The sequence below is a fragment of the Podarcis gaigeae genome, assembly GCF_964106915.1.
Source record: "Podarcis gaigeae genome assembly, chromosome: 4".
Classification (NCBI taxonomy): domain Eukaryota; kingdom Metazoa; phylum Chordata; class Lepidosauria; order Squamata; family Lacertidae; genus Podarcis; species Podarcis gaigeae.
Window position 1 is genome coordinate 70,555,376 of NC_139677.1, and position 19,712 is coordinate 70,575,087.

Below are 19,712 nucleotides of genomic sequence, written 5' to 3' on the forward strand. Positions count from 1 at the left end.
ACAAAATTAGTCGTAAACAATCAACAGAACATCAAACCAAATTAAATAATTTCCACAAAAAGCATAAGGTTTAAAATAAAGATACAAAAATTTAATATCATTTTTTTAAAAAAAAACCTCCAGAAAACCCCTAAACAATACTCCAACACAAGATTCTGCTCAGCAGCCTCACCTTTTGTAGCTGGAGTCAATCAAAGCCCCACCCTCCCAGGCCAGGTGGGGAATGACCTACAAGGCAGGGAGCAGGTCTTCTAGAACTCACAAACAAGATGGGGCACGTGCAGGAAGGAAAATGTGTGAATAACCTAGTCAAGGGGAGGATTTTCAAATGCATATCAAGTAATCACACCCCTCCTTGTGGGTGATAGGGTCTAGAATCAATCTAGATTGAAAGCGACATGTTGAGGAGGAGCATGAATGATTCTAGATTGAGAGTGAAACATACATTTTTGTGCAGACAAAATGTAACCTGACAATACTGCCTTAGTTTACACGATAGTTGTAAAGACTCTTGAGATAATGTTTGAGCACTTTGGAAAACTGAGATGGAGTGGAAGTGGGGCAGGTATGAGTGACAGCTTGAACCAGCATTTGATTCACTGCTGTGCTCATCTGTCAGTTCAATTGTAAAGTTGGGAAGAACCCGCTGAGAGTGCTCTTTGTTGAACATCTGTGTTCATCCTTGGCTTCTCTTGTCAATCTGTGCAAACTCCCAGACAAGCTCATCCATAAAAAGTGGCGTACCCTAGCTCTCTCTTTGTTTATCTTAAGTTGTTCCTGGTTTCCCATCAACCACTTAGGGAGCCAAACTAGTTGTGCTGTTCTGCATCCTTACACTTAATGTGCTGGTGTTCTAAAATGCAGATATTACCAGCTGGGTGCATGCCATGATCCCAGCAGTTACCAGAAAAACCGAGCTGGAAGCCACAGTGCTACCAGCTAAGGCAGTGTTTCCCAACCTTGGGTCCCCAGCTGTTTTCGGACTACAATTCCCATCATCCCTGACCAATGGTATTGCTAGCTAGGGATGATGGGAATTGTAGTCCAAAACCAGCTGGAGACCCAAGGTTGGGAAACACTGAGCTAAGGAACCAAACTAGGTTCCTGCATCTGAGGTTGATGACTGGAGAGCCTCTGAACACGAGGGTGGCAGACAGAAGCCCATTGGGTCAGACGCCACAGCACCAATGTCCATGAACCTCAGCCAATACCCTCACGACTGTCTTCCCCCAAGCCTGAAAAGCCAAATGCCTCCCACAGTCCCTCATCAGTCCAACAGTGCCAGGAGCATATCAGACAGGAGGCAATATAGCAAAGGAGCGGAGCCTTTCTTCTGGCCACAGAATTGGCCCCTGAAAAAACTCTGCTTCTCCATAAGGGGGCAGATTCTGGAAGGAATGGACTGAGATACAGAGATACATAAGGGCTCTGTTAGTTTCCAACCCATATCAGAGCAAGTTGTCCACTAGGAGCTCTCCATGGTGCTGGAATGACTGGCCAGCTTTGTTGCTCTACCTCATGGGCCCCTACACAGGACCGCGACTGCGGTGACTAATTAATGAGATCATAGCAGGCATGGAGAGAGAATCTGTTCAGGAAAAATATTGCCTGCTTTTCTGAAGCTAATATTGGCTTGGAATTTCCCCCCAAACCAAATACCAGCTTCAGGAAAGATATTTTCCTTAGGGCCACATGGGAAGAAAGAGTTAAATCCCCCTCCATGTCTGCCACAATCACAATAACTACCAACCTCCAGCTGATACTATTTACTTTTAAACAATTCTTGCACATTTATTGCAAAGACACATTTAACTTCGCATCTGCTTTGGCTCTCAGTGTGAGAGAAACATAGGTTTCTATATGTTTCTTGAAATTGACTGCCAATGTCCTTGCTAATTATACAAATGATGTACAGTGCTCCTCAGCAATTTCCTCATTTGTTTACCTTATGGGTCTGCATTTTCTGTTTATTTACCGGTACATGCATGTCTGATTTTACGTCACTTTCCAATTTCCCCTGAAATAAGCCTCTTTCTCTTGAATAGGAACTTTGCATGCAGGTACTTAGATTCAGTAGCATTGCTTCAAAACGGGCAGAAGGCAGGCAAGCAAGGCCTGATGCTGGTCACATGACAGCAATGGGACCAGCTCAGGTCCATGGGCTCCAGCCCACCTCAGCCTTTTCCTGTCCCTAGTAAATCCCTTCAGGGCTTTTTGTGGGCTATTGCCCAAAGTGTCCCAGCGGTGGTACTCCTGCCTGCACACCCATTGGATGGGCACAATAGGGAGTTCCACACCACTGGAGAGATGTTGGCATCATTCTGTGGGCGGAGACTAGCAAAGACTGGTGGGCTGGGCAAAGGGACACCTCATCTCAATCCAAACTTCCTGCAGCCCAGAGCAAAGGAGCTTTGCATTGCAGCCAGAGTGTTCAGAACATTTCCTATAGGTTACATTATCTCAGTAATCTTTACAACAGTTCCAATGAGAAGTGAATGAGGTGATGAATGTGCTATGTCTCCCAGAACCATCCGTACCTCCACAGAGGACTCCCGTGCAATGCAGAAACATAATTTTGCAATAATTTAAATTGTGTGGGAAGCTTCCACAAATGCAGGAAGCTGCCCGTTTCAGAAGTCGCCCTTCAGCCCATGGAGAGTGATGGAATTGCAATTTCAGGGCAGAACTAGAATGTTTATCACCACATCTCCCCATTACCTAGGGCTCCATATTTCAAAAAGTAAAAACCAGGACACCCCGGCAGCCACCAGCAAAATGTGGAATTTACTGTTTAGAAGAACACTGTCTATTATCTTTCCCACATCACAGATGGAGGGCTGAGGATGAGATAATATCAGCATGTCGAAAGTAAGCTAGGAAGTTCATGACTATAGAGAGACTTGACCAGGAGACTTCCTTTTTAAAAAATCTCCAACACATTTTGCCACCTATAACTAAGACTGCAATCATATCTCCACCTACCGAGGATTAAGCTGCTTTGAACTCAATGGGACTTATTTCTGAGTAGACATGTACTGGATAGCACTGTAAAGTACATAATTATCGGTTGCAGTTTAATACCCTTTCCTAGAAGGAACTAGTTTCAGATCACTGCATAGATGAAAAAGAAACCGAAATACACAATAAACATTAATTTAGAAACTATTATGTAGCACTCACAGAAACCAGAAAGCCATCTTAACGGAACACTTTTGAGTAACAATGCTTTCTCTATTTATTTCAATTAACTTTCTGTTGTTTTGCTGTGATTGCTTGAAGTCACTCTGGGGCAATTTCTGCTTAAATTACCTGCTGATTCCAATTAGAGGTGTTTAGCATGCTATTAAATGCCATGTACAGCTCATAAGCTGAACTGCCTACCACAAATAACAAGAGCAATAACAATTTTCTATGCTATCTTTTCCTCAAATGGCTAACTTCACATGTACCAACATTTCGGGGCTATAAGGAAAGTTAAGTTGAAATTGATACTGGTGAAATTACAAACTTGCAGCTCCAGTATTTGCGTAGTGTTTTTACTTTTACTAACAGTTATTAGACCAAACACACATTCAACAAAGGCTTTTCCCTGTTTATAATATTCAGAAGTAATCATGCTGAACCGTGTGCAGGGTGTGTTAATACATTCAACACATTGCCACTGGCAGAGGAAGAGGAGTGGGGGGGAGCGCACCGCCCCCGGCAGCGCAATCCCAGTGGGGTGGCATCACCCCTGGGACATGCGCCAGCCTCGCCCCCACCTGCTCTCCACCCCCCAGTGCTGGAGCATGAAGCTGCGCCACTGCACATTGCACACATTGCTAGTTCTTCTATTTTAGCCATGATGACTGGGGCTGATAGTTGTATTCCAAAACATCTGAAGGGCATCAGGTTAACAAAGGCCAGGAAGACTAAGGTTCGTATTTCACATACAGGGCTTGACCAGTCCAACATCAAAGGTTTATTCCATTGTATTCCATTTCTGCCAGATTTCATCCATATGGTAATTGCCCTGAAACCCTCTTTTCTTTCTAGGCTATGGTTAAATTTCAGTTCCAAGGACCCTCCAGACTAGTGTTGTTGTTTTGTGTGGGGGTTTTTTTGCAAGTCTTTTCCGCAACATGGATACAAGCATTAATGGTGGATTTATACAGATACACATATCATTGCATTTTCATAGTCCTGCAATGCTTCCACAGTGTCACCATATTATTACTGCCTGGAGGGGCACTTTGGCAATACAGTGTGACAAAAGCAGGGCGGGGGTACACAACCAGAACATTTGTGGTTATAAAAAGTTACAGGATTTCAGCTGGAGGTTTCAGGGCCTGTACTAATTGGAAATGAAGCGGAATGTCCTCTCTGAAACTCTGAAAAGTGGTAGAAAAATCTTTAAAATAAGATAATGTAGAAATCATCCCTTGCCACATTTCTCCTTTTGGCAAACTTCTATTCCTATCACTTTATGTCCAGTGTCAAGAAAAGCTTCACCTAAGGAATTTCCACCTCTCCTTAGCAGTACAGGAATATGATTCCTGCTGGAAAATGGATGACAACTATATTGGCTGTTTCCTTCTCCCTCTTCTTGTGTTTAACTGCATACATGCCCAAGGACAGAGAGCTACTGGTGCTCCGTTGTCTTGGTAGAAAAAGAGAAAAGAATATTAGCCATGGGGAAAATAACTATTCTTGCTTTTTGATGCTTATGCAAAAGGAAATACAATCCCTAGGGGGTACTCCAATATACAGCTATGTTTACGTGTTGTTTTTCCTTTCTATTGATTGATTTATTGTATCTCTGCATTTATTAGAAAACTTTCTGCAGAGTCTGCACACAGAAGCCACTTGGTGTTTCTGTTTCTGATTAGTTGGTTATAGTTTAGATTTTGTGATGTTTCTGTTCTCCTTTGTTGAATTTTTGATTGACTAGATTTGTTATGTAACTTCAGAAAATAACAAAAAGTAATAATAATAATAATAATTAATAATAATAATGTAGTTCATGCAGTGGCACAGCTGAGGCTGGAACTCAGAGCTAAAGTATGTGGCCTACAGCCCCCATCCTCTGAAAAAAAATGACCATCGGATGCTAGTGACAAACAAGTCCAGCATCAGCACTTGGGCCAGCATGGGCATGTCAACTGACCCTAGTCACCACAGCATCCTCTCTTTCTATTCTTTAAAAAATTACAATCCAGGACTGCTGGCTGGTTATGTAAATGGTGAAAAGAGACTTTGAAAACAATTATATTTTCCTGCAACAAAATAATGCTTCTTGACAAATAATGTTTATAGCATCAGGGCAGCAGAAGCAAACACCATTTTATTTCTTTAGTCATGACTGTGCTTTAACGGAGTTTAAAATGTGAAGCTGAACATGCTCAGGGCTTTGTTTTGTTTTTAAAAATCAAGGCTGGCAAGCTGCTTTTTTAGCTTTCACCTATCAGGACTGTAGAAACCGCTGTAAATCATGAAATGGCGGAGGAGAGAAATGTTAATTGTCTACTTCACAACTGTGAATACACATGGTGATCTAAAGGGCCCTCCTCATGAGGGTTTAAATTACCCAGCCGCACCACTGAGTTTATGCGCTTAAATCAACTTTTCCCCAACTTGGTGCTCTTCAGATGTGGCTGGTCCTGCTGGCTCTGGCTGATGGGAATCGTAGTCAAGAACAGCAGGAGGGCACCAGGCTAGGAAGCATTATTTAAATAAAAGATGCGGTCTGAACCGAGTAGGAAGTGACAAGCTTCAAGGGGGAGAAGGCAAAATCTAGCCTAGTCTTTTCTTTCCAAATTTGCTTTGGATCAACAAGGGGAGACTTAGCATCAACAAACACTGAATGAATCAAATTGCTGCCCAACTCCACCCCTTGGAAAACGTTTGTAGGAGTTGCCACGCCTCTCTGTAGGTGCAGCCCACATGTCTGCAATCAGCCCTCCATGTGTTAACACAAGTCGTCTAGATTAAAATATTTATCACAGTTGGCATCTGTATTGGATCTGAATCAATTTGAACTACTGCAATGCACTCTATGTGGGGCTACCTTTGAAGGTGACCTGGAAACTATAACTAATTCAGAATGCAGCAGCTAGACTGGTGACTGGGGGCAGCCACCGAGACCACATAACACTGGTCTTGAAAGACCTACATTGGCTCCCAGTACGTTTCCGAGCACAATTCAAAGTGTTGGTGCTGACCTTTAAAGTCCTAAACAGCCTTGGCCCAGTAGACCTGAAGGAGCGTCTCCACCCCCATCGTTCTGCCCAGACACTGAGGTCCAGCTCCGAGGGCCTTCTGGTGGTTCCCTCATTGCGAGAAGCAAAGCTACAGGGAACCAGGCAGAGGGCCTTCTCAGTAGTGGCGCCTGCCCTGTGGAACACCTTCCCATAGGATGTCAAAGAGAAGAACAACTACCTGACATTTAGAAGACATCTGAAGGCAGCCCTGTTCAGGGAAGTTTTTAATGTGTGACATCTTAGTGTATTTTTAATCTTTGTTGGAAGCCACCCAGAGTGGCTGAGGAAACCCAGCCAGATGGGTGGGGTACAAATAATAAATTACTATTACTATTACTATATTACTATTACTATTACTATTACTATTATTATTTACATGCTGTTGGTTTTAAATGGTATATATGGGCAATCGAACCATGCAGATCGTACTCAGAAGCACAGTTTGTCTGAGACTGCAATCTTACACACCCCTACCTGGAAGTAAGTTCCACTGAAATGCATATGACCATGATGTTAGCAACACAGGGGCTGTTCACGTTGTGCTGTCCATATATACAAGGAGTCTGCCACATGTTCAGCTGTTTGTGTGAATGACTATACACCCAGTACACCTGGATTGGACATTCTCCAAAATGTGGAGTAAAGAATCAGTGATGGCCAACTTGGAAAGCTTTAAAAGAGTATTAGAGGGCATAAGGCTAATAGTGGCTAATAACCCTAATGGCTCTGTTCTACCAACACTATCAGAGGCAGTATGTTTGTGAATGCCTGTTGCTGGGAATCACAAGTGAGGAGATTGCTGTTGTGCTCAGGTCCTGCTTTCAGGCTCTCCATAGGTTGGCCACTGTGAGAACAGGATGGTCTAGACTAAGCTCTTCTTATGTTCTTACATGCACTGGTGCACACATGCAGAAGATACCCATGTATGATCACAGGCAGTGCTCTACATATCAAATGAAGAGTACAGAATGTAATTATCAGGTAGTATTTGGCATTACAGCTATATCAGTTTCACATTAAGTGTAGGAAAGGAAATGAACATAAAAAGGTGTGTTGTATATCCAGGTATGGAGTAAACATATTGGAAACTGTGGCACTTTTTGTGAGCAGGATTTGGCAGTGTGATCATTTAGTTGTGTGGTACAATAATCAATCTTTCTCCACAGGGAATTCTGGGAATTGTAGCTTCATGAGAGGATCAGGGGTCTTCTAACAACTCTCAGCACCCATAACAAACTACAATTTGCAGGATTCTTTGGGGGAAGCCATGGCTGTTTAATGTGCTATGGTACTACTTTAAAGGAGATGGGGCCCTTGTCAGAGTGGGCTCAGTAACCTTTACAATGGCTTCTTAACTGGATTCGGTATGGGATCAATTCAGTGTGAACCCTTCAGGTCTTTTCCTGGTCTGAAGTTTTGCTCTATTGATGCATTAGTTTTATTTTAGTGTAAGGGTTGTTGGCCACTATAGATTGTCCTCAGTCAAGACTTAGATAGGTAGATAGAAGCATTCTTTCTTTTGTTTCTTCTTGGTTGTTTCAATTCCTTCATCCACCACACTGAATGATCTGGCTCTATATACACAAGTTGCTGAAGCATTAGCTGGCTCTGTAGGCTGACAGAAAGATGCACTCTCTCCTGAAAGAGAGCCAGGAAGCCAAGGAGGCACCAAGGACAGGACGCAGCAGGAAACAATTTTACAAGATTGGGGTGGGTGTTCAGGCAGGTTTGGATACCAACCCTCTCCCTGAAACAGTTAGTGTCAATAAGGAAGAAGAGCAAGAAGAAAAATTGTTGTTGTTGTTTTGCTTTTTTTCTAAAATCCATCTAAAATCTAGGGGGACCTGGAGAGGGCTCAATAAAATGTTTGAGGGCCAAATATGTTGGCCACCCCTGTGCTACAGCTGTGGCTGATGGGAGTTGTAGTCCCAAGCAGCTGGAGGGCACCAGGTGGATGAAGGCTACTGAACACAACATGCTTCCTTCCCCCAGATACCACCACTGATCCTTTTCTACCTCCTCCCAGTCACATTCTGATCTGTCTTCTCCTTTGCACCCACCTTCTGATACTCTTCTCCTTTTCTCCTCACTCCAACATGATGATGATAATAATAAACTGGAGATCTGCACAGGCACAGGTCTGCAGTGGGTCTGTGAGCTTTTTATAGCAAACCACCATGCAAGCCTTCAATCTGTGCACAGACGACTACGTAGAAGAGGTTTGGGGTGGTGCCTGCTGCCTGCTGCCACCACCCCAATCTTCACTACTTTTCAAGGTCTTGTCTGCACTGGTGCCTTCACATACATACCCAAACCTCTAAATTCAGTGTGCTCTATTTGTAGCTTCCATTTTTGCAAGATACAGGTTATGTTTTCAAATCCTACACGTCTAGGGATGGATGCTCATCTCCTTGTATCTTTGGATCTTGAAACTATAGCTACATAGTCACCATATATTTAAAACACATTTCGCCCCAAAAAAGAATCATTGGAACAGCAACAGTTGCTCTGGGAGTGGTGAGCTACAGTTCCCAGGATTCTTTGGGGAGAATATGGTTTAATTGTATGATATGTGCATAGCCTATGTCTCTATGGATTCATAGGCTATTGAAGACAGAGATACAGATTGAAGACAGAGGACTTATACGTTCTGTGGATTTATTCTTCATTTCCACAAAATTTAATGGGTGGAATAATGGTGAACCTGCTGATAGGTGGCAAGATACACATAGTACTGAAGATGAGAACAATTGCTCATCTAGTTCTAATTCAGTCTGTCCCAGCTCTTTACACCAGTGTCCTAGCTAAGGCCCTGTTAGAGGAAATGATTCCACTCATAGTCAATTTGTCTCCTAAACAGGTGATGACATATGGGCACTTGATCTTCCCTATGTCCAATTGTAGTAAAGTAGGAATATTTAGAAAATTATTCTTTGGCCAAGCAAAGGAGAGTGAAGCCTTGTGGGAGTTTCGTCAGCCACAAGGACCCTGGGAACGGAATTGTGTATCTTTAAAATTCTAGACAACTGACTCCTCAGCTGAAAGGTTTATTAGAACCCAGGATGTCTTGATTAATGAAGGATCTAACACCTGAGTTCAATGATGTAAACATCCCCCCTCCCAGTGTTGTTATCTGCCCTTGAATTGCCTGGGAATGTGTCTCTGGCGGAAGGGAGGAACCCCTTTGATTTAAAAGTTTGAATTCCAAATTGGCCCAGCTGTCAAGAGGTAAATTGATAGACTAGCAAGCCGATCATTGGTGCATTCAAAAAATAATTTGAGTTTATGATTGGCTTGAAAGTTACGACGCAGGTTGCGAATTGGAAATAAAAGATCAGAGAATCCTCTGCTCTTGGCCTCTCTGCCTTTGCCCTGCAAATCGCAAAGATGCCCGGCTCTATGGTTCCAGCTTAATAGGCCGCTATTCATCTTTTGAAATGGAGATCTTCGATCGTCTTCTACTTGCAGAGGCTTAAGGAACAACAACTATCCTATCTTTGTGTTAGAGTTGTAAGTATGTAATCTTAGTTAGTCTATGTAGCTTTGTTGTTTTCTTACCTGTAACGTTCTAAAAGATGTGCCTGCTATTTTAGCATGTTTCTTATGTTATTTTAAAATAAACATTTTAAAGATGAAACTGTTTTAGTTGTGTGCCTTTCCAAAAGGGAATAGCTAAGTCCTAGCCTTACGCTTGGTTACGCTATACCGTAGAACTTCTGCCTGCAAGTCTGTGGATACAGCTTGTAGAGAAGGGGACAGCCAGGCTAACGGGTCACAGCCTTCTCCCTGGGTTGTGATTCTGGGTCCCCTGGACAAGAGGGAGTGGTGGCAGCCCTACCGGGTTTTGTTTGTTCTGTTTTGCAAAAACGTAGTGTTCGTCCGCCAACCCTGTCCTGGGCGTCCTGGTCTGGCCGGAGAGCAGAGACAGCGGAAGGGAGGGGCAAGAGGTTGGGGACGAGCATTACTACATGTTGGCAGCGTGGTGGGATTGGACTTCCCGTGGAAAGGCACTTTGATTTTTTAAACTTGGCACGAATCTTTTGTGGGTTACAGGTGGTTTGTTTTTTTGGATAGTGATAGTTAGGAGCATGGAGGACAGTTCCGCAACTTCGCAGCAGCAATCGTTGCAAACTTTAGATCAATGGGGAGGAGAGGGAGAAGACAGCTCTCTCCCGGTGGAAACCGAACCCCCTGAAGCTGTGAGTCCTGGAGTGAAATCCGCTTCCTGGTTTTCAAATGACTCGGAAACAGGGTCAGAGGAAGAACTGGTGGATGCCAGCGTGATCCGGAAGGGTCAGAGAGAGTCCTGCATTGTGGACGGAGGGAGGGGCACTCCCGGTAAACAAAAGTTATCTCCTCGTGAGGAGGTGGAGGCGGTGAGGGCCTCCACCCGTCCTAGGAAGAACTATTCTGTTTATGCAGAACCCAGAGAAATGGATGTTTCGGAGAGTTATGATGTTGAGTGGGTTCGTGATCCGGTGAACGGTGGATTCCGCTGCCGGGAGAAGTTTCCCCAGATGGGCTACTTCATGAGACCAAGAGTTAGCCGGATGGCACCTGACTATCAAGAATTGCCACAGCAGTCCCAGGATGTGACTGTGGGAGACTGCCGTCGGGAACAGCTTGCGCCTGACGCCCGTCGGAAGGTGAGACAGCGCTCATTCAGCCCAGGCAGAGTCTACTCGCCGGTTGCGGCTCGAGAGGTGCGCGTGCCGGCGCGAAGGTACGTGGCAGAGGAGGAGGAGTACTTCCAGAGACCCCTGCGTGGATACGCAACAACGGCAGCGGAGCAGCTACGTGCCGAGGGGCAACTGCCTCCTGTGCCTGCGCCGAGGTATGGACTAGTCCCGAGGAGGGGGGGAGATCAAAATCAACAGTCCCCTCCAGGACTGACTTTAAGTAATCTCAACTGGAAGGTGTTCCAGAAATACCACCCCCCCACTGATGTCCTTAGTTACCTAAATTTGTTTGAGGTGACGTGCCGGGACATGGGCGTAGCCCCAGAACTTTACATGGCTGTGCTTCGGCCCCTAGTTTGTGGTGATTTGTCAGAACTTATGGGACATCTCCCTTTGGAAGAAATAAATGACTATGAAAGCTTCAAGAGGCTAGTCATGCAGCGGCATGGCTTGCACCCTGAACATTATCGTAAAGCTTTCAGGAAAGTGGAAAAGGGTGGGCTTACTGACAACATTGCGGTTTTTTCTGCAAAAATGGCCCAAAATTTCGAACTGTGGCTGGCGGCTGAAGGGGTGGAGGATGTGAAAGAAATCAAACAGCTGATGCTGATTGAACAACTAATGCGCTCCCTGCCCCCTGAAATTGTTAGCCTGGTGGCTGATAAAAAACCAAAGACACTAGCAGAAGCTACTACTCTTGCCGAATCTTTTTGGCTGAACCGCACCCATCTTGTTAATAAAGGACAGAGTAATATGTATAAAGCTACAGCGTCATCGGGAAGGACCGCCCCCCCCATTAAAGAATCCAGCAAGGGATTGTCTACACCTGCTACAGACTCTGTTGCAGCTGGGGGAGAGCGTGCTAAAGTGCCCCCGAGTTCTGGACTGTGTTTCTTTTGCAAAAAACCGGGGCACATGAAAGCAGCATGTCCCCAGTTGGCTGGGAAAAAGTCCACCGTCCTTACCTCCACGCCTGCTGTTCGCATGATACAGCAGCAGGAAGAAGATTGGGAGGAGGGGCCGGCCAAATCTGGAGCGGCGGAGAGCTTGGCTCCGGAGGAGGAGGGTGAGGTGACCCCTGTTGGGAACAAACCTGAAAAAACTAGTATCACCGTGGGTCCTGTTTGCACCCGGGGAACTCGAAAATCACCCCATGTGAATTGGGCGAACTTGGAGTTTTCTGCTCCTATTGAAATCAATAAAACTGTTGTGAACTCGTACCGGGACACTGGGTCTGACATCACTAGCGTCTCAAAAGATTTGGTTTTGCCTAGTCAGATGCAGGAAAGACCCTTAAAAATCAGTCCTTATGGGGTAGAAGAAATTTTGCAGCCCACAGCAATAGTCCCCCTTAAATACAAAGGTTACAGCGGGGACCATCTGGTAATTGTTCATGATCCAGAAGTTTGCAAAAGCCCAGTTTTGGTTGGGAATGATCTTGGGTTCCAAGTTTATTTGCAACAACAGCTGAATGGGAATCCGGTAACTGTAGCAACTCCCCCCATCCCATCCCAGGCAGGGAGAAACTCAGTGGAGCCTGAGACAGGGTTGAATAGAAAACCCGGAGGGGAGGGAGAGTTACCTGTTTTGGATGTGGACTCTAGTAAGAACTTTAATGCTTCTGTTGAAATGGAGGACTGGGGAACAACACCTCAAGGTTTGAGGGCTGAGGAGAGCTTTGTCCCGGGTGGGAAAGGTGGAAGTTTGGTGCCTAATGCTATAACTCCCAAAGCTACTGAAACTGCAACACCTGAGAAATTGGTGGGAAGGAGGGTTGGCTTGATACGCATTGCCACTCCTTGTGTTAATCAGCCCTGCTCAGCGTCTGACGTAATCCCCAGGATCCATCGAATTGTTGTGCCTTCTTTTCGAAGTATAGACTCTGTTACTGAGACTCTACCAAAAGTTTTGTCCCAGTGGAACCAGCCCAATTTCCAAAAGAGTAAGCCTGGTGGTGGAAATTTAATTCCACAATCTACAACTGTTGATTTGGTTACCTCTAAGGACTTTGGGGGGGATCTTTGTGTTCCAGTTCCTGAACCCCAGGGTTGTGTGAACTTTACTTTGGAGAAAAGTGTGTTGAAATATACAGTTTCTCCCCAGCAGCCTGATGAAAACCCCCAAGCAACACAGACTGTGAACTATGTCAGCTTGTCTGGCCAGCCAAAAGCTGAGAGGCCAGCAGAAGCAGGGGGGTCTGTCCAGCCAAGTCAAGACGCTATAGAAAGTTTTGAGTTTTTTGATCATTCTCTCCTAGGTTGCCGAGAAGCTGTGGAAATTCTCCCTTGTGAGACTGAGTTTATCGCTGATGTGTTTAACAAAGAAATTCTTTGCCCACAGCTCAAGGACTTTAAAGACCCAGACGACGTGTTTTTTGTTTTTCAAAAGATGTTTTATGATGCAAATGTTTGTGTTAGGAAGAAATTGAATTTGGTGGGTCTTTTACAGAATTTCAGTCCTAGGAACCAGTACGATGATGGTATGAGCAAAAATGGTTTTGGTTTTGCTTGGAATTCTATTTTGCCCAATCCCTGTGTTCAAAATCTGTTGGGAGTGTTCAGAGGAAAATGGGAGGGATTGGAAAGGGTTGAGTTGATTTTTTCTGAATCGTGGCCAGAGCAGCTTAAGCATGTGCAGAGTGCCTTGGCGCGATTGCAAGATGCCAACCTGACCAGTAAGGTATATCAATGTCAGTTTGCTCAGGGAAGAGTGATTCCCTTAGAATTCAGATTGGGCTTGGGAAACATTAGATCCCAGAAGGCAGAAATCCATGGTGTGTTGGAATGGATTTTACATCGAAGCCTGAGAACCTTTGAATGGCTAAAACAAGCCCTTGCAAGTTTTTGGGTGAACCTAGCCCATAGCCCTCAGCGTCCCTTTAAAATGCAAACCAACGCTAGTCAAATAGGATTAAGAGAAGGTTTGGACAATGAGAGAAGTTGGCAACCCGTGGTGTATTTGAACAAAGAATGGTTGCCCCAGGGAAAAGACCGTCTCATTGTTGAACCCAAAGGTCTTTCTGGTTTGGAGATAGTGATTCAAAGCGTGGAGAAAGGAGACTGTGCTGTAACTTCGACTTGTGCCAGTCTTCCCCTGAGGTTAGATGCTTACTGGCCTGACCCTAGTGCCTTTGATTCTGTGCCTTATCAGGAGAAATATCAAAAGGTGCTTGACTCTTTTAGAGACCATCATGCTGATACTGTGAAACTGTATGTGAAACTTGAGTTTGCTTTGCTAATCGCCTTGGGAGGTGGAGAACAAGGGATTTTTGTATCTTTAGGCTTCCCAAAAGATATTTTCGAGGGGTCATCTTCATTTACCCTACCCAGAACATCGGTTAGGAAGTTTTTTGTTATTTCACAGTTTTTTTTACTGTGCCTGTGGTATTGATCCAGAGCTGTTTGTGTAACCCCCTCACATTGCAGGAAAGAACAACGTTGTTGCTGATACTTTGTCTAGAATGTACCAATCTGTGCCATGAAACTGTGTAAATATCGGATTAAGGGGGTGCTGCTAGTGATGTATGGTTTTAAAAGCTGCTAAAGCCCCCTGGACCGGATGATCTACCTCAGTGTGTAAATAATTTTCTTTGATGAAATTAGGGGACTTTACCCTTAATTTCATTCTAGAGGGGAGGGTGTAGTAAAGTAGGAATATTTAGAAAATTATTCTTTGGCCAAGCAAAGGAGAGTGAAGCCTTGTGGGAGTTTCGTCAGCCACAAGGACCCTGGGAACGGAATTGTGTATCTTTAAAATTCTAGACAACTGACTCCTCAGCTGAAAGGTTTATTAGAACCCAGGATGTCTTGATTAATGAAGGATCTAACACCTGAGTTCAATGATGTAAACATCCCCCCTCCCAGTGTTGTTATCTGCCCTTGAATTGCCTGGGAATGTGTCTCTGGCGGAAGGGAGGAACCCCTTTGATTTAAAAGTTTGAATTCCAAATTGGCCCAGCTGTCAAGAGGTAAATTGATAGACTAGCAAGCCGATCATTGGTGCATTCAAAAAATAATTTGAGTTTATGATTGGCTTGAAAGTTACGACGCAGGTTGCGAATTGGAAATAAAAGATCAGAGAATCCTCTGCTCTTGGCCTCTCTGCCTTTGCCCTGCAAATCGCAAAGATGCCCGGCTCTATGGTTCCAGCTTAATAGGCCGCTATTCATCTTTTGAAATGGAGATCTTCGATCGTCTTCTACTTGCAGAGGCTTAAGGAACAACAACTATCCTATCTTTGTGTTAGAGTTGTAAGTATGTAATCTTAGTTAGTCTATGTAGCTTTGTTGTTTTCTTACCTGTAACGTTCTAAAAGATGTGCCTGCTATTTTAGCATGTTTCTTATGTTATTTTAAAATAAACATTTTAAAGATGAAACTGTTTTAGTTGTGTGCCTTTCCAAAAGGGAATAGCTAAGTCCTAGCCTTACGCTTGGTTACGCTATACCGTAGAACTTCTGCCTGCAAGTCTGTGGATACAGCTTGTAGAGAAGGGGACAGCCAGGCTAACGGGTCACAGCCTTCTCCCTGGGTTGTGATTCTGGGTCCCCTGGACAAGAGGGAGTGGTGGCAGCCCTACCGGGTTTTGTTTGTTCTGTTTTGCAAAAACGTAGTGTTCGTCCGCCAACCCTGTCCTGGGCGTCCTGGTCTGGCCGGAGAGCAGAGACAGCGGAAGGGAGGGGCAAGAGGTTGGGGACGAGCATTACTACACCAATTTATCATCCATTGTTTACCATCTGTGTTAACACTTCCAACTACCATTTCTCCAGGATTTTTGAAGCTACCACAGACACTGCTAAAAGACATTTCACTACCTGTCCAATGCAGGTTGATCTCTGCTAACATAGTGAGGTCAAGGAGTACCTCACCTCTGTCTAATGTATTTATTTATTTAAGGCCCTTCTTTTAAGCCACCTTTCCAAATCTAAATATCTTCCCAAAACAGAATTCAAATTATCATTAACAAAAGCTGTGTAAAACAAAACACTGAGATTCACAATTAAAGTAAGAGAAGTAAAATCATTTCATTTCACGCCAGCTATGTTCCACGCAAACTGAGGTTCTTGCAACCCAGCTCTGATGAGACGCCTCAGCTGGCCAGATTATGCCTTTAGTCTGGCTTTTTGTGAACCAGACCAGCATTTCTAGAGCTCATTTTCCAGCAGTATTAGGAAGAAAAGAAGGCTTTTCATCCAGATATATATTTGTGTGTGTAGTGGAAAGAGAAAGACTTCAGTTAAATTTCACATATGTTCAATTTCCCTTTTGTTCTCATCCTTTGGTATATGATATGTTTGTTGGGGGCTCTTGATAATACTCAAGTGTACAATCTTCAGCATATTTAAATTCTATCAGAAACATTGGCATTAAATGGCACATCTGTCACAGCACATTTGTCCAGCATTGTTTGCAATTAAAAATAACAATAACAATACGGTTTTGTAATTTGGCAACAAAACTAGATGGCCAGTTTTGCCATATCTAGGAATTGCAATCCTGTGGAATTTTTACATTCATTCCGATAATCTCGTTTTTCAAATAAATTTGGTAATGAAAGGTGGGATTACTTTTTCTAAGCTGTGGGAATCCAGCCCTTGGCCAGACCTGATATTAACCTCTTCCCACTATCTTGCTGATGCTTCTTAAGAAGTGTTTTAAAAGGCAGAGGGGTTGGCTTAGTGGTCTAAGCTTTTGGTTAGAAATGCCCAGACTGTCTGGAAGACTGACAGGTTTATAAGCTTCATGAAGCTGTGACTTAGCTTTTCATCCTTTCACTGTAGATAAATGATATACGCTGTGATAATGGAGATCATTTAAAAAACAGTAGCCCTGTTGGGGGTTTTTAACCAAGGTAACAGGGATGGCCAGAATTCTACTACAACACACAGTCTATTTAATGATTTTTTATTCTAGGGCTGCACTTAATATACGCTGGTTTCAATGTTAGCACATTTTGAGACTTGTTTTAACTGATATTAATCTATATTTTTATATCGTTCTCATCCACCCTGGGATCTTATGGTGAAGCGTGGGCAATAATAATAATAAACTTTTAATTATTACTATTATATGTAGCTGATCAGAGTAGTAAACCGGCTGAACATCTGCACTGTTTCACTGCTCTTTCACACCTTTTTTGTTCCCTGGATGCTGCCTATTTGCAGTGCTTGTTTGAACCTTCTCCTTTCCTCCCAGAACCCTCAGCATCATTTGCCCACCCTGCAATTTAATCTTGACTGTGGATTTGGTTTTATGAGCATCTGTGACTTTATCACATGTGGTGTCATGACATCAATAACATCATGTGAGATCACAAGAGCCAACATCAGAGTCCTGATGAGTAAGAGGACCATGAAGCCAAAGGAAGAAAGAGGAAATGGTACCAAGAAGAACAGGATTTTAGGGCAGTGCTAAGCCATCGCTTGCCCATGTGGGAATATAGGGATGAAATAAGTGCTGTATCTAAAACAGGCATGAAGACTCTTTGGCCCTCCAGGTGTTGCTGACCTGTCATGGAATGGACTGTACAAAGATTTCCATAATAAAGGACAAAAGTGGAAAGGACCTAACAGAAGCAGAAGACATCAAGAAGAGGTGGCAAGAATACACAGAGGAATTATACCAGAAAGAAATGGATGTCTCGTATACCCCAGGTAGTGCGGTTGCTGACCTTGAGCCAGACATCCTGGAGATTGAAGTCAAATGGGCCTTAGAAAGCACTGCAAATAACAAGGCCAGTGGAAGTGATGGTATTCCAGCTGAACTATTTAAAATTTTAAAAGATGGTGCTGTTAAGGTGCTACACTCAATATGCCAGCAAGTTTGGAAAACACAGCAGTGGCCAGAAGATTGGAGAAGATCAGTCTACATCCCAATCCCAAAGAAGGGCAGTGCCAAAGAATGCTCCAACTACCACACAATTGCACTCATTTCACACGCTAGCAAGGTTATGCTTAAAATTCTACAAGGAAGGCTCAAGCAGTATGTGGACCGAGAACTCCCAGAAGTGCAAGCTGGATTTAGAAGAGGCAGAGGAACCAGAGACCAAATTGCAAACATGCGCTGGATTATGGAGAAAGCTAGAGAGTTCCAGAAAGACATCTACTTCTGCTTCATTGACTATGCAAAAGCCTTTGACTGTGTCGACCACGGCAAACTATGGCAAGTTCTTAAAGAAATGGGAGTGCCTGATCACCTCATCTGTCTCCTGAGAAATCTCTATGTGGGACAAGAAGCTACAGTTAGAACTGGATATGGAACAACTGATTGGTTCAAAATTGGGAAAGGAGTACGACAAGGCTGTATTTTGTCTCCCTGCTTATTTAACTTATATGCAGAATTCATCATGCGAAAGGCTGGGCTGGATGAATCCGAAACCGGAATTAAGATTGCCGGAAGAAATATCAACAACCTCAGATATGCAGATGACACAACCTTGATGGCAGAAAGTGAGGAGGAATTAAAGAACCTTTTAATGAGGGTGAAAGAGGAGAGCGCAAAATATGGTCTGAAGCTCAACATCAAAAAAACGAAGATCATGGCCACTGGTCCCATCACCTCCTGGCAAATAGAAGGGGAAGAAATGGAGGCAGTGAGAGGTTTTACTTTCTTGGGCTCCATGATCACTGCAGATGGTGACAGCAGCCACGAAATTAAAAGACGCCTGCTTCTTGGGAGAAGGGCAATGACAGGCCTAGACAGCATCTTGAGAAGTAGAGACATCACCTTGCCAACAAAGGTTCGTATAGTTAAAGCTATGGTTTTCCCAGTAGTGATGTATGGAAGTGAGAGCTGGACCATCAAGAAGGCTGATCGCCGAAGAATTGATGCTTTTGAATTATGGTGCTGGAGGAGACTCTTGAGAGTCCCATGGACGGCAAGAAGATCAAACCTCTCCATACTGAAGGAAATCAGCCCTGAGTGCTCACTGGAAGGACAGATCGTGAAGCTGAGGCTCCAGTACTTTGGCCACCTCATGAGAAGAGAAGACTCCCTGGAGAAGACCCTGATGTTGGGAAAGATGGAGGGCACAAGGAGAAGGGGGCGACAGAGGATGAGATGGTTGGATAGTGTTTTCGAGGTTACCAGCATGAGTTTGACCAAACTGCGGGAGGCAGTGGAGGACAGAGCTGCCTGGCGTTCTCTGGTCCATGGGGTCACAAAGAGTCGGACACGACTAAACGACTAAACAACAAAACAACATGGACTGGCCAGATGCAGAGGAGTGGTGGGAGGCACCAGCTGGGGAACCCCCAAAGGAACCTCCAGGGGAAGAAGGCTCAGAGCCAGAGGATTGGTGGTGGGAAGACAATGAGTGGTCAGAGGGGAAAGACTGGGAGAAGACTGGGAGGAGGATGTATTGGCAGCAGAAAAGACAACAGTGAGCAGGAATAAGCTGGGGCAAAGAACAGTCCTGATTCAGAGGCTGGAGAGGAGGTGGGGCAGGAGACAGAGTTGAGACAGGCTGCTGAAGAATCCAAGGAGTCTCCCCTTCCTGGCGCAACCAGCTCCTCTCCCCTCCTGGTCTCCCAGAACCTGAAGAGGTATGAAGAGAGCAGAGCAAAGAGAGATAAGACAAAGGAGCCTCAGGTTGCTGGGGGAGGACCCGGGAGGAAGAATCTTAGAGAGTGGTGGGAAGGCAGAGACCTTCAGTCCTCACAACTGCCTCACTGGGGCAAGACCTACTGGGAACAGTTGCTGCACTAGGCCTGCACTGTTTTGGGTTCTTTGAATAAAGAGCTAACTTCACTGACACTGAGTGTTTTGTTGCTGACCTGCTCCGGACTGCAGTTCCGG

General features: G+C 44.4%; 1 protein-coding gene and 1 long non-coding RNA gene across 3 annotated transcripts in view; one reads left to right on the forward strand and one right to left on the reverse strand.

Moving 5' to 3' along the window:
• The window catches only part of LOC310843836, an 87,367-nt gene extending 81,005 nt beyond the window's left edge, over positions 1-6,362 (reverse strand). Inside the window, exon 1 of the long non-coding RNA XR_014563673.1 lies at positions 6,148-6,362. This is a non-coding gene — a long non-coding RNA (uncharacterized lncRNA). The remainder of the gene's footprint in view (positions 1-6,147) is intronic.
• The window catches only part of GUCA1C (guanylate cyclase activator 1C), a gene marked incomplete at its 5' end in the record, with an annotated part of 87,447 nt that overhangs the window by 23,384 nt on the left and 44,351 nt on the right, over positions 1-19,712 (forward strand). The gene's annotated exons all lie outside the window — the stretch shown is intronic.